At 50.8% G+C, this 16,238-nt stretch overlaps 1 protein-coding gene across 11 annotated transcripts in view; it reads right to left on the bottom strand.

Annotated features, from left to right (window-relative positions):
* BRD3 (bromodomain containing 3) overlaps positions 1-14,207 on the bottom strand; it is a 67,428-nt gene extending 53,221 nt beyond the window's left edge. For 3 of the 11 annotated variants that reach the window (XM_063935924.1, XM_063935926.1, XM_063935929.1), the window contains exon 1: positions 14,052-14,205. The gene's annotated coding sequence lies outside the window, so the exon portion shown is untranslated. Of the gene's footprint in view, positions 1-13,629; positions 13,793-14,019 lie in introns of those variants that run through there. The other 8 variants (XM_063935922.1, XM_063935925.1, XM_063935928.1 and 5 more) reach the window with 5 other exon arrangements.
* Between the last annotated feature and the right edge of the window lie 2,031 nt (positions 14,208-16,238).

The raw sequence follows: 16,238 nt of genomic DNA, 5'->3' as shown, positions 1-16,238 counted from the left end.
CTCATCAAACATGTCGACACAGCCGTACCGACACACCGCACACACACAGGGAATGCTCTGACTGAGGACAGGACCCCACAAAGTCCTTTGGGGAGACAGAGAGAGAGTATGCCAGCACACACCACAGCGCTATATAATCAGGGATTTACACTAACAAAGTGATTTTTCCCTATAGCTGCTTTTCATGTACAGTTTGCGCCTAAATTTAGTGCCCCCCCTCTCTTTTTTACCCTTTGAGCCTGGAAACTGCAGGGGAGAGCCTGGGGAGCAGTCTTCCAGCGGAGCTGTGAAGAGAAAATGGCGCCAGTGTGCTGAGGGAGATAGCCCCGCCCCCTTCACGGCGGACTTCTCCCGCTCTTATATTAATATTATGGCAGGGGATTTTTGCACATATATAGTTTATTAGACTATAATATGTGCTGTTTGCCAATGTAAGGTACTCTAATTGCAGTCCAGGGCGCGCCCCCGCCCCGCCCCCCCCCCCCCCCCCCAGCGCCCTGCACCCATCAGTGACCGGTGTATGTGGTGTGCATAGGGAGCAATGGCGCACAGCTGCAGTGCTATGCGCTACCTTAATGAAGACCGGAGTCTTCAGCCGCCGATTTCCAGGACGTTCTTCTTGCTTCTGGCTCTGCAAGGGGGGCGGCGGCGCGGCTCCGGGACCGGACGACCGAGGCTGGGCCTGTGTTCGATCCCTCTGGAGCTAATGGTGTCCAGTAGCCTAGAAGCCCAAGCTAGCTGCAAGCAGGTAGGTTCGCTTCTCTCCCCTAAGTCCCTCGTAGCAGTGAGTCTGTTGCCAGCAGATCTCACTGAAAATAAAAAACCTAATAAATACTTTCTTTACTAGAAGCTCAGGAGAGCCCCTAGTGTGCATCCAGCTCTGGCCGGGCACAGATTCTAACTGAGGTCTGGAGGAGGGGCATAGAGGGAGGAGCCAGTGCACACCAGATAGTACCTAATCTTTCTTTTAGAGTGCCCAGTCTCCTGCGGAGCCCGTCTATTCCCCATGGTCCTTACGGAGTACCCAGCATCCACTAGGACGTCAGAGAAATAACTAGTCCTATAATGAGACTGCATAGGAGACCACAAATAGGTTGAACTCGATGGACAATTGTCTTTTTTCAACTTTAGTTACTATGTTACACTGGGGCAGATGTATTAACGTGGAGAAGGCATAAGGAAGTGATAAACCAGTGATATGTATATGGTGATAAACGCACCAGCCAATCAGATCCTAACTGTTAATTTACATATTGGAGCTGATTGGCTGGTGCCTTTATCACCTTGCACATATCACTGGTTTATCACTTCCTTATGCTGTCTCCAGGGTAATACATCTGCCCCTATGTTACCAGGGTCAAACGGGAACGATCTTATTTTTTAAATGATTATTTATCATCTACCGATACAACGGCTCCACCACAAATCACTTAACTGCGAATATTGGGGATATGAGCGAACGTTACAGATTGCAGCAAGCGAACATTATTTTATTTCAATTACTCAAGCTGCCCAATAGCTCACCTACCAGACTTGGTCTGACACTACAAGACCCAGCATGCCCTGCAGACAAAGGCCTTTTAGTGAGCATCCAGCTGCCTTAGCACAACAAACCCCAGGGAAGTGTTGCAGTCACACACAGAGTGCCCGACACACCAGGACCTCCGGCAGGTAGATGCTTGTGGGTGACCCGAATGGCTAAATTCATTACATTTCCAGTCTGGGGCTGATCAAAGCATTTATCCAGCGTGAAACCACAACTGTATTGAGATGGGGAGACACGCCAACATTTATACCCAACCTGGTATTAAACAGACCTTCGCCCAGGGTGCTGCGTGTTAGGCAGCTCAGGACTATTGTACAGGCAGCACCCATGGGATAGAAGGGTGAGGAACAACTAAAGTGCAAAATAAAAACCCTATACGCCTCCAAACCTGGACAGCGCTATTAGCCAAAGGACAGAAAGCGCACGTTTTGAACAATCAGACATTGTTTTGCCTTATTAAACATTCATGAAGTTTCCAAACTGGATCTATAACTTATCAGCTGGAGACAAGTCATTCTATTGCGACCTGTCAAACGATACATTGCAATAGCTTATGATATGGTAGCGTGCGGTGTATCACCTCGGCTCACCAGTGTCATCTAGAACACGCGCTAGTGATGCTTTTAACATTATGCATGATCCCAAGTCAATGGGGTCAATTCTATTCAGTGACAGTTGAATAGCGCCGGGAATTAGATCCCGACGCTATTCAATTCAGCTCCTGTTAAGTCGGCGATGGCCCGTTCTCGCCGACTAAACAGGTTGAATTGTTGGAGGACGGGCATTCTCCGACTTAACTACCCGACGCGAGGCGAGGCTAATTCCCGACAGAATCAGCCTCGCGCTGGCCGCGCGCCAGCACTTTTGTCGGGTTTCTTCTCTCATCCCCCGGGGATGAGAGAAGAATTCCCGACAATTGAGGGTCACTCATCGCTATATTGAATAGTGCCAGGAGTTTCCAGCGCTATTCAACTGTCAGTGAATTGAATCGACCCCAATGTGTTTCACACGGATTGCGAGTTGCAACATGTACTTAAGTAGCAGCCAAGTGCGGATCTCAGTACAGCGGCTCTGGTCACACAGGACAGTCCACACCGCTATGTAATGGGAACTGCAGATGGCAACAGTTGCCCAGACCGCTAAGCCAACAGGCTAAAGACCTTCGCTCTGCTCAACGATGCCCAGGAATCCGAATCACATGGCCTGATTCAATTAAGCGTGAGATGAGTAGCACCAGGCAGGAGGTCACGGAGCTAGTCAATTGACTGCACTGTTATGTTGGAAAATGGCGGTTCTCACGCTTTAAACAGGGAGTTTAGTTGCGTTAACAGGCATTCTCCGACTTAAGTGCCTGCCGCAATGCTGTCTGCATCGCACTAAAGGCAGAGGTTTAGTCTGATGTTTGTTTTCACGCATAACAGCACGCTCATTTGAATTGCTATTCAGATCTCGCAGAATTGAATTTACCCCACAGAGATAAAAAACCAACCAATATAATTGATCTGTCACCAAACTGCATAAGGAAATCCATGTCCAGTATGGAGAAATAACCATCATCCTTTATTTATAATGACGCCACAGCGCCTAACAGAGTACGTAAACACGAGCACACAAGAAAACCGTGAATTACAAAACAAGACTAATATGTAACAATGTGTGAAATCAAACAAACAAATCTCTAAGCACTAACAGTAGGTACACTGCTGAATGGTTGTGCAAATCAGTGATGTGATACAATACATCACACTGCTGCACACACTACACTATGCGGATGATTCAATTGTCCCGGTTAGACAGGCTTTTTAGACGCCCAAAACAATTGAATCAGCCCCCTATACGTCATGAGACAACGTAATATCACTGCATGCTTAATGTAACACTGCATCGTTTGTGGAATCGCCCCACCTGACGTGCAGCTCATCAGACAGGACAATGCAATGAAGAATGCGTGTAAACGATAGATTCGGCCTACACACTACATCAGAGGTTCTCAAACAGCTCATGTTTTCCAGGTCTCCTCGCAGTGAAATAATGTATCAGTGAGTAGTGAATACACCTGTGCAGCGTATGGGTGACCTGGGAAATGTGAGCTGTTTGGGGTCCTGGGGACAGAGTTTGAGAACCTATGATAGTCGTACAGATTGGTCAAAAGTACCAAGACTGCACAATATACTGTATAGTCTCAATACTGTGTTCTCAACGCAATATTGTTATTCTGCCAATGCCCTGTATACAAGGCCCAGTCCATATACCAGAGATGCCAGTATTCCTGTGTATTTAAATAAACAAAAACTAGGCTTAATATACTTGAAATAAGATAACCAATGCGGTCCATCACAATCTCTGTTAACCTATGTAGCAAGTTAACAAGTGAAGATTGGGGGGTAGTATCCTATAAAATGGCAGATATCAGCGCACAGACTTGCTTAGAACAAATGTTCTGTCACTTCCCACGGGGGCGGAGCCAGTGATGTCACAGCAACTCAAATGACTGCATTCTTATCTGAAGGCGTCTAGTCTTCATTTACATACAGCACTGACCCCAGGGTGATATAAAACACTAATCTAAAGCGTCTGGCATAAAATACATGTATATATAACACATATAGCGCTCAAATATTTTATTTATATGTACTGTGTGTTTGGAGACGCTCAATACAGCGCATTCTACGTAACATTTATATCATGAAATACACACCATTTTTTTGTGCTTTACGGATGAGGTTAATATGAGGGGTCAGGCTCCACTACTGGGCGGATTTTTGCACGTGCAAATAAAACGGGATACGTTTAAGTGACCAACGAATATAGACGCTGGGATCCCGGCATCTGAAAATCCTGGCGGTCGGCGTGCCGACCAACATGGACTATTCCCACATGTGGGTGTCCACGACACTCAGAGTGGGAATAGAATGGCGCAGCAAGCCCGCAAGGGGCTTCCCTTGTGCTCGCCCCCCTGCTGGCCATCCAACGGCCGAGATCCCAGCGTCTGTATTGTGGTCGCCGGTCACACATACCCAACACGATAAAACAATGCTACACACAGACCCCTGAAACAGGCAGAAGGGCCCTCATACTACGATACAGGGGCCGCAGTGGAGTCACTGACTTTAGATATCCATATTGCAACACCTAACAAATGGCACCAAGCACTAAAAACAGCGGTTCCCAACCGCAGTCCTGAAGGTACACCAACAGTCCAGGTTTTAAGGATAGCCGTATTCCAGCACAGGTGACCTTAGTGCCTCAGTTATTTTGATTTAATCACCTGTGCTTAAGCATGGCTATCACCCAGGGTTCCGGTATGACTGGTCGACAGTCATTAGGTCGACCACTATTGGTCGACATTGACATGGTAGACATGGACAAAAGGTCGACACGTGAAAAAGCCGACATGAAAAAGCCGACATGGATTTTTGAACTGTTTTTGGTGTCATTTTTTCCGTAACATGACCAGGAACCCCAATCAGTGTACAGCGTCCCCTTGCATGGCTCGCTCTGCTACCGCTGCGCTCGGCACAGGTTACTATTCCCAAGCGTAGTCCACGTGGAAGGTAAAGTATGAAAAAGTTAAAAATCTATTTTTTTTTTCTTTCAAAAAGCCACGCTGACCTTTTTATGTGTCGATCTTTCATGTGTAGACCATTTTCACGTGTCGACCTTAAAATTGTCGACCATCTGAACGGATACCATCACCCAGACCTGGACTGTGAGTGTGCCCTGAGGATGGGAAACCCTGCACTGAAAGCATCCCTGTTCTATAGGAGCGGGCATTCTACCAGTGGGGCACGCGTCCGAGCCCTCTGGACAGGAACGTCAGAATACGATGAGCTCTTTATATTCAAGAGTTATTTGTTATGTACTTTATATCGTAACGCACAACGGAAGACAAAGAGAAGTGGGAGGGCTTGAAAAATTGGTCTAATTACAGTCAAAAACAAAAGTATCACCGTATTCCCCAAAAGAGGGATAACACTGTACATTTATCCACGTTCCCCAGAGGCGGCAAGTAACTAATCAGGCTCCGGAATTCCCCACAGGACTATTATGTTACGGGCAACACATGTAATAAGGCAACTCGGCAACTGTATGTACAGGCTGGATGGGCCGGAGATGACACACCTGGTGCTTATAACTCTGACAACACACAGGGTCATAAGAAATCCCCCTCCCCAAATCATCCTATGGAACAATAACCTGACACAAAGCTACAACTGCTACTGGGGCATCAACCCGACAGAGCCACAACCGCTACGAGGGCATCAACCCGACACAGAGCCACAACCGCTACGAGGGCATCAACCCGACACAGAGCCACAACCGCTACGAGGGCATCAACCCGACACAGAGCCACAACCGCTACGAGGGCATCAACCCGACACCGAGCCACAACCGCTACGAGGGCATCAACCCGACACAGAGCCACAACCGCTACTAGGGCATCAACCCGACACCGAGCCACGACCGCTACTAGGGCATCAATCCGACACCGAGCCACAACCGCTACTAAGGCATCAACCCGACACCGAGCCACAACCGCTACTAGGGCATCAACCGGACACCGAGCCACAACCGCTACTAGGGCATCAACCGGACACAGAGCCACAACCGCTACTAGAGCATCAACCCGACACCGAGCCACAACCGCTACTAGGGCATCAACCTGACACAGACCCATAACCGCTACTAGGGCATCAACCTGATACAGAGCCATAACCGCTACTAGGGCATCAACCCGACACAGCCACAACCGCTACTAGGGCATCAACCTGACACAGACCCATAACCGCTACTAGGGCATCAACCTGACACAGAGCCACAACCGCTACTAGGGCATCAACCCGACACCGACCCATAACCGCTACTAGGGCATCAACCTGACACAGACCCATAACCGCTACTAGGGCATCAACCTGACACAGACCCATAACCGCTACTAGGGCATCAACCTGACACAGAGCCACAACCGCTACTAGGGCATCAACCCGACACCGACCCATAACCGCTACTAGGGCATCAACCTGACACAGACCCATAACCGCTACTAGGGCATCAACCTGACACAGACCCATAACCGGTACTAGGGCATCAACCTGACACAGACCCATAACCGGTACTAGGGCATCAACCTGACACAGACCCATAACCGGTACTAGGGCATCAACCTGACACAGACCCATAACCGGTACTAGGGCATCAACCTGACACAGAACCATAAACGCTACTAGGGCATCAACCTGACAGAGCCATAACCGCTACTAGGGCACCAACCTGACACAGAGCCATAACCTCTACTAGGGCATCAACCTGACACAGACCCATAACCGCTACTAGGGCATCAACCTGACACAGAGCCATAACCGGTACTAGGGCACCAACCTGACACAGACCCATAACCGCTACTAGGGCACCAACCTGACACAGAGCCACAACCGCTACTAGGGCATCAACCTGACACAGAGCCACAACCGCTACTAGGGCATCAACCCGACACCGAGCCACAACCGCTACTAGGGCATCAACCTGACACCGAGCCACAACCGCTACTAGGGCATCAACCCGACACCGACCCATAACCGCTACTATGGCATCAACCTGACAGAGCCATAAACGCTACTAGGGCATCAACCTGACACAGAGCCACAACCGCTACTAGGGCATCAACCCGACACAGAGCCATAACCGCTACTAGGGCATCAACCTGACAGAGCCACAACCACTACTAGGGCATCAACCTGACAGAGCCACAACCGCTACTAGGGCATCAACCTGACACAGACCCATAACCGCTACTAGGGCATCAACCTGACACAGAGCCACAACCGCTACTAGGGCATCAACCCGACACAGACCCATAACCGCTACTAGGGCATCAACCTGACACAGACCCATAACCGCTACTAGGGCATCAACCTGACACAGAGCCACAACCGCTACTAGGGCATCAACCTGACATAGAGCCACAACCGCTACTAGGGCATCAACCCGACACAGAGCCATAACCGCTACTAGGGCATCAACCTGACACAGAGCCATAAACACTACTAGGGCATCAACCCGACACAGAGCCACAACCGCTACTAGGGCATCAACCTGACACACAGCCACAACCGCTACTAGGGCATCAACCTGACACAGACCCATAACCGCTACTAGGGCATCAACCTGACACAGAGCCATAACCGCTACTAGGGCATCAACCTGACACAGAGCCATAAACACTACTAGGGCATCAACCCGACACAGAGCCACAACCGCTACTAGGGCATCAACCTGACACACAGCCACAACCGCTACTAGGGCATCAACCTGACACAGACCCATAACCGCTACTAGGGCATCAACCTGACATAGAGCCACAACCGCTACTAGGGCATCAACCCGACACAGAGCCATAACCGCTACTAGGGCATCAACCTGACACAGAGCCATAAACACTACTAGGGCATCAACCCGACACAGAGCCACAACCGCTACTAGGGCATCAACCTGACACACAGCCACAACCGCTACTAGGGCATCAACCTGACACAGACCCATAACCGCTACTAGGGCATCAACCCGACACAGAGCCATAACCGCTACTAGGGCATCAACCTGACACAGAGCCATAAACACTACTAGGGCATCAACCCGACACAGAGCCACAACCGCTACTAGGGCATCAACCTGACACACAGCCACAACCGCTACTAGGGCATCAACCTGACACAGACCCATAACCGCTACTAGGGCATCAACCGAACACAGAGCCACAACCGCTACTAGGGCATCAACCCGACACAGACCCATAACCGCTACTAGGGCATCAACCGAACACAGAGCCACAACCGCTACTAGGGCATCAACCCGACACAGAGCCACAGCCACAACCGCTACTAGGGCATCAACCTGACAGAGCCACAACCACTACTAGGGCATCAACCCGACACAGAGCCACAACCGCTACTAGGGCATCAACCCGACACAGAGCCACAACCGCTACTAGGGCATCAACCCGACACCGAGCCACAACCGCTACTAGGGAAAAGTAAGTAACAATCCAAACTGCATAAGACGCTATAAACTAGCTAAAACTATACACGATATCTCCCTATCATACCAGTAACTAATAGTAGGTACACTCCTGAACAATTTCACGGTCGCTCGACTTTAGGGCCCTACACACTGTGCGATATGAACGATTTTTCAGTAACGATTTTTTGCATACACACTAACCGATTTGTATGAACGATTTTACAAACGTCTGAGCGATTCAACGACAGACACCATCCGATCTGGAGCGTGCACACTAGCGATTTATGCTTCCGATCCGTACGACGATCTGTCCTAAGAGGGGATGTTTGCAAAGAAACTAACAGCAGAAATGATGGACGGGTCGGAAATTCGTACACACTGCAAAATGCGCACAACGGCGGCTCATCGTGCCACAGCAGGGCAGATCCAATCATCCCATCCGACTAGTTCCGGTACAATTATCTGGCTCCGGGTGCTGCGTACAGATCAGACCGAGCGGCTGGAAATCGTCTCATCGCTGTACGGCGTGTACCCAGCCTGGGCGTAGCAAAGGACTTAATACTTCAAAGCAGTTTAGCAAAGTCAGGAGTTCAAACAGCAGGAATATAAAGCATTAAAAAGAATCAACAGGTGCTTTGTATATAACTAGCCACGTTAAAGTTACAGAACAGATTATATTTATACACGGTACACACACAATAAATACTGTATACTGCGCATCAGAAAAAGCAGATAATATGTTGCAATATCAAGTGCAATAATAAAACATAATTTGTAGAAAATAACAATTTCACAACACACCTTAGAGGCACCGCTCTTACCTCACTCCCAAACCTGCCACGACAACCTCTCACACACTGTAACACCTCACAATCAGCACCTGTAGCATCTATCAGAGACCCAATCAGAGGACAGACATCCCACCACTACCACACAGTGCAGCACAGGAACAGGTTAATCACAGAAGACAATTAGCAAAGCACTGAAGGATCCCCTCTGTTCAGCATTAGAGCGTCAGCTCCTACTTACTAATTGCACAAAGCACAAGCAAAGAAGTGTCACCACAAGGAGATGCCATCGCTAATGATCAGACGGGGACATACACAGCAGAATCACTAAACAAGCAGCACACAGACTTTTAATAAAGTTTGGTTGCTGTCAAAGTGAGACCTTTAAAAACAGAGGGGACTGGTGCCATGCGGGCAGGACAGGGTACCGCTACTACGCTGCAGGCAGAGCGGAAAGCACATATGGTTCTTCTTAGATACACAGTAATAACCTGACACCTAAGGCAGCGCAGAACCGCCTCAAACATAATAAAAGTCATTCATGGCTGGGGATATATAGAGACGTTACAATGTAACCTATCTGCACTGGAGAGGGTCAGACGGGAGCCTGGGGGCAGCACAGGAGTTTTACATGTTCTGCTGAAGGAACTGGGATATAGGAGAAACACTTGCAGAAGTTCAGTGTTGTGATACTGGCAGGATAACAGAGCAGAGCATGGACTGTACACATGGAAGTTACATACAGAGCAGAGCCTGGCAGAGCAAGGACTGTACACATGGAAGTTACATACAGAGCAGAGCAAGGACTGTACCCATGGAAGTTACACACAGAGCAGAGCCTGGCAGAGCAAGGACTGTACACATGGAAGTTACATACAGAGCAGAGCAAGGACTGTACACATGGAAGAGCAGAGCCTGGCAGAGCAAAGACTGTACACATGGAAGTTACACACAGAGCAGAGCCTGGCAGAGCAAGGACTGTACACATGGAAGTTGCATACAGAGCAGAGCAAGGACTGTACACATGGAAGTTACATACAGAGCAGAGCAAGGACTGTACACATGGAAGTTGCATACAGATCAGAGCAAAGACTGTACACATGGAAGTTACATACAGAGCAGAGCAAGGACTGTACACATGGAAGAGCAGAGCCTGGCAGAGCAAAGACTGTACACATGGAAGTTACACACAGAGCAGAGCCTGGCAGAGCAAGGACTGTACACATGGAAGTTGCATACAGAGCAGAGCAAGGACTGTACACATGGAAGTTACATACAGAGCAGAGCAAGGACTGTACACATGGAAGTTGCATACAGATCAGAGCAAAGACTGTACACATGGAAGTTACACACAGAGCAGAGCCTGGCAGAGCAAAGACTGTACACATGGAAGTTACACACAGAGCAGAGCAAAGACTGTACACATGGAAGTTACATACAGAGCAGAGCAAGGACTGTACACATGGAAGTTACATACAGAGCAGAGCCTGGCAGAGCAAGTACTGTACACATGGAAGTTACATACAGAGCAGAGCAAGGACTGTACACATGGAAGAGCAGAGCCTAGCAGAGCAAAGACTGTACACATGGAAGTTACATACAGAGGAGAGCAAGGACTGTACACATGGAAGTTACATACAGAGCAGAGCAAGGACTGTACACATGGAAGAGCAGAGCAAAGACTGTACACATGGAAGTTACATACAGAGGAGAGCAAGGACTGTACACATGGAAGAGCAGAGCAAAGACTGTACACATGGAAGTTACATACAGAGGAGAGCAAGGACTGTACACATGGAAGTTACAGACTGATCAGAGCCTGGCAGAGAAGTTACATACAGAGCAGAGCCTGGCAGAGCAAGGACTGTACACATGGAAGTTACATACAGAGCAGAGCAAGGACTGTACACATGGAAGTTACATACAGAGCAGAGCAAGGACTGTACACATGGAAGTTACATACAGAGCAGAGCAAGGACTGTACACATGGAAGTTACATACAGAGCAGAGCAAGGACTGTACACATGGAAGTTACAGACTGATCAGAGCCTGGCAGAGCAAAGACTGTACACATGGAAGTTATATGCAGAGCTAGGACTATACTCATGGAAGTTACAGACAGAGCAGAGCAAGGACTGTACACATGGAAGTTACACACAGAGCAGAGCCTGGCAGAGAAGTTACAGACTGATCAGAGCCTGGCAGAGCAAAGACTGTACACATGGAAGTTATATGCAGAGCTAGGACTATACTCATGGAAGTTACACACAGAGCAGAGCCTGGCAGAGAAGTTACATACAGAGCAGAGCCTGGCAGAGCAAAGACTGTACACATGGAAGTTACATACAGAGCAGAGCCTGGCAGAGCAAGGACTGTACACAGGGAAGTTACACACAGAGCAGAGCCTGGCAGAGAAGTTACATACAGAGCAGAGCCTGGCAGAGCAAAGACTGTACACATGGAAGTTACATACAGAGCAGAGCCTGGCAGAGCAGACTGTACACATGGAAGTTACATACAGAGCAGAGCCTGGCAGAACAAAGACTGTACACATGGAAGTTACATACAGAGCAGAGCAAGGACTGTACACATGGAAGTTACATACAGAGCAGAGCCTAGCAGAGCAAAGACTGTACACATGGAAGTTACATACAGAGCAGAGCCTGGCAGAGCAGACTGTACACATGGAAGTTACATACAGAGCAGAGCAAGGACTGTACACATGGAAGTTACATACAGAGCAGAGCCTAGCAGAGCAAAGACTGTACACATGGAAGTTACATACAGAGCAGAGCCTGGCAGAGCAGACTGTACACATGGAAGTTACATACAGAGCAGAGCAAGGACTGTACACATGGAAGTTACATACAGAGCAGAGCAAGGACTGTACACATGGAAGTTACATACAGAGCAGAGCAAGGACTGTACACATGGAAGTTACATACAGAGCAGAGCAAAGACTGTACACATGGAAGTTACATACAGAGCAGAGCAAAGACTGTACACATGGAAGTTATATGCAGAGCTAGGACTATACTCATGGAAGTTACAGACAGGGCAGAGCAAGGACTGTACACATGGAAGTTACACACAGAGCAGAGCCTGGCAGAGAAGTTACATTCAGAGCAGAGCCTGGCAGAGCAAGGACTGTACACATGGAAGTTACAGAGAAGAGCCTGGCAGGGAAAGGACTGTACACACAGAAGTTGCAGAGCCTGGCAGAGGAAGGACTGTACACATGGAAGTTACAGAGAAGAGCCTGGCAGGGAAAGGACTGTATACCCATGGCCCTAGGACTGCACATATGGAAGTTACACACAGCAGAGCCTGGCAGGGGGAAGGACAGTACACACAGAGGTTGCAGAGCCTGGCAGGGGGAAGGACAGTATACACACAAGTTGCAGAGCCTGGCAGGGGAAGGACAGTACACACAGAAGTTGCAGAGCCTAGCAGGGGAAGGACAGTACACACAGAAGTTGCAGAGCCTAGCAGGGGAAGGACAGTACACACAAGTTGCAGAGCCTGGCAGGGGGAAGGACAGTATACACACAAGTTGCAGAGCCTGGCAGGGGGAAGGACAGTATACACACAAGTTGCAGGGCCTGGCAGGGGGAAGGACAGTATACACACAAGTTGCAGGGCCTGGCAGGTGAAGGACAGTACACACACAAGTTGCAGAGCCTGGCAGGGGAAGGACAGTACACACACAAGTTGCAGAGCCTGGCAGGGGGAAGGACAATACATACAAGTTGCAGAGCCTGGCAGGGGGAAGGACAGTACACACAAGTTGCAGAGCCTGGCAGGGGGAAGGACAGTATACACACAGGTTGCAGAGCCTGGCAGGGGGAAGGACAGTATACACACAAGTTGCAGAGCCTAGCAGGGGAAGGACAGTACACACACAAGTTGCAGAGCCTGGCAGGGGGAAAGGACAGTACACACACAAGTTGCAGAGCATAGCAGGGGAAGGACAGTACACACACAAGTTGCAGAGCCTGGCAGGGGGAAGGACAGTACACACACAAGTTGCAGAGCCTAGCAGGGGAAGGACAGTACACACACAAGTTGCAGAGCCTGGCAGGGGAAGGACAGTACACACACAAGTTGCAGAGCCTGGCAGGGGAAGGACAGTACACACAAGTTGCAGAGCCTGGCAGGGGGAAGGACAGTACACACAAGTTGCAGAGCCTCCTGCACAGGGTCCCAGCAGGGGAGAAGTTCCTGTCACCACTCAGACATCCCCCAGCCCGGGTCCCTCCCACAGTAACCGGCATCTACCCGGGGAAGGGGGGCCCGATGTGCAGCCGGAACCCCGGCCTGACCTCCACTGTCACAGTACTGGGGAAGCCTGGAGGCCCCGGTCTCTGGTTGCCACTCACTGCCCGGCGGGGTGGCTGCCGCCCGGGATCCGCCTCTCCCCCCGGCCCGGGGCCTCCCACAATTCTTCCCTTTAAAAGATGGCGGGCAGGGAAAATGCCCCCTGCTCCCCGGGCTGGAGCCCCCCTCGGCGGGCCCCCGCGGATACAATGTATCAGTCAGAGGCTTTGTTACATTGTTGCTCGGCCGGAGCGGCCGCTGCCGCGGGGTGGGGGGTAGAGGAGGGGGGGTGAGTGAGGGCCCCCCCTCCCGGCCGGGTCCCCGCCCTGCACCCCGCTGCCAGACACACACACAGGGATAGAGGGGAGAGGGTGGCGGATTACTTGTCCCCCGGCCGCTCCGCAGCGCTGGCCGCACGGTCCCTCCGGCGCCTCCTCCTCGGTCTCCTCTTTTTTCCCTTCACCAGGGCAGCAGCATAATAGACGAGCTCGGGGTGAGCGGCGCGCATGCGCGGGACCCGCACAGCCCGCTGGGATTTGTAGTCTCCGGGCCGCATGCGCCGCCGCTGGCGGACATGGGGATGGGAGGCCCGGGGAGACTACAACTCCCAGCGCCGCCCCCTGCCGCCCTGTCCCTCCTCTCTCCGCTCGGTGGAGCGGCCGGGAAGGGGAGAGAGAGGGGTAGTCCGGGGGGTGAGGCCACGGTCAGCGGGTGCGTGTGACCCGAAGGCTCGGCCGGAGGGGTCACTGCTGCGGTGGGGGAGCAGCAGGACAGGGGTCTGAGGGCGGCTGTCCGGGGAGCGGGGAGGCCCCCAGGTCCCCCTCCCTCCCAACATGACCTCCCTCCATTCTACCCAGTGCAGGCAGCTGGGAGCTCATTGTCACACTCTATATATATCCCTTACACACTGTCCTGTCAGGGGGCTATTATACTCTGAGGGTGTTACTGTACTGTCAGGGGGCTGGGGGTATTATACTCTGAGGGTGTTACTGTCCTGTCAGGGGGCTGGGGGTATTATACTCTGAGGGTGATACTGTCCTGTCAGGGGGCTGGGAGTATTATACTCTGAGGGTGATACTGTACTGTCAGGGGGCTGGGGGTATTATACTCTGAGGGTGATACTGTACTGTCAGGGGGCTGGGGGTATTATACTCTGAGGGTGTTACTGTACTGTCAGGGGGCTGGGGGTATTATACTCTGAGGGTGATACTGTCCTGTCAGGGGGCTGGGGGTATTATACTCTGAGGGTGACACTGCCCTGTCAGGGGGCTGGGGGTATTATACTCTGAGGGTGACACTGCCCTGCCAGGGGGCTGGGGGTATTATACTCTGAGGGTGACACTGCCCTGCCAGGGGGCTGGGGGTATTATACTCTGAGGGTGATACTGTACTGTCAGGGGGCTGGGGGTATTATACTCTGAGGGTGATACTGTACTGTCAGGGGGCTGGGGGTATTATATACTGAGGGTGACACTGTCCTGTCAGGGGGTATTATACTCTGAGGGTGATACTGTACTGTCAGGGGGCTGGGGGTATTATACTCTGAGGGTGATACTGTACTGTCAGGGGGCTGGGGGTACTATACTCTGAGGGTGATACTGTACTGTCGGGGGGCTGGGGGTATTATACTCTGATGGTGATACTGTACTGTCAGGGGGCTGGGGATATATACTGAGGGTGATACTGTACTGTCTAGGGGCTGGGGGTATTATACTCTGAGGGTGATACTGTCCTGTCTGGGGGCTGGGGGTATTATACTCTGAGGGTTATACTGTCCTGTCAGGGGGCTGGGGGTATTATACTCTGAGGGTGACACTGTCCTGTCAGAGGGCTGGGGGTATTATACTCTGAGGGTGACACTGTCCTGTCAGGGGGCTGGGGGTATTATACTCTGAGGGTGATACTGTACTGTCAGGGGGCTGGGGATATTATATACTGAGGGTGATACTGTACTGTCTAGGGGCTGGGGGTATTATACTCTGAGGGTGATACTGTCCTGTCAGGGGGCTGGGGGTATTATACTCTGAGGGTGATAGTGTCCTGTCTGGGGGCTGGGGGGTATTATACTCTGAGGGTGACACTGTCCTGTCAGAGGGCTGGGGATATTATATACTGAGGGTGACACTGTCCTGTCAGAGGGCTGGGGGTATTATACTATGAGGGTGACACTGTCCTGTCAGAGGGCTGGGGGTATTATACTCTGAGGGTGACACTGTCCTGTCAGGGGGCTGGGGGTATTATACTCTGAGGGTGATACTGTACTGTCAGGGGGCTGGGGATATATACTGAGGGTGATACTGTACTGTCTAGGGGCTGGGGGTATTATACTCTGAGGGTGATACTGTCCTGTCTGGGGGCTGGGGGTATTATACTCTGAGGGTTATACTGTCCTGTCAGGGGGCTGGGGGTATTATACTCTGAGGGTGACACTGTCCTGTCAGGGGGCTGGGGGTATTATACTCTGAGGGTGATACTGTACTGTCAGGGGGCTGGGGGTACTATACTCTGAGAGTGATACTGTACTGTCAGGGGATGGGGGTATTATACTCTGAGGGTTATACTGTACTGTC

The sequence above is a fragment of the Pseudophryne corroboree genome, chromosome 8 (genome assembly GCF_028390025.1).
Source record: "Pseudophryne corroboree isolate aPseCor3 chromosome 8, aPseCor3.hap2, whole genome shotgun sequence".
In the NCBI taxonomy this organism is placed as follows: Eukaryota; Metazoa; Chordata; class Amphibia; order Anura; family Myobatrachidae; genus Pseudophryne; species Pseudophryne corroboree.
This window is presented reverse-complemented; position numbering and strand designations above follow the sequence as displayed.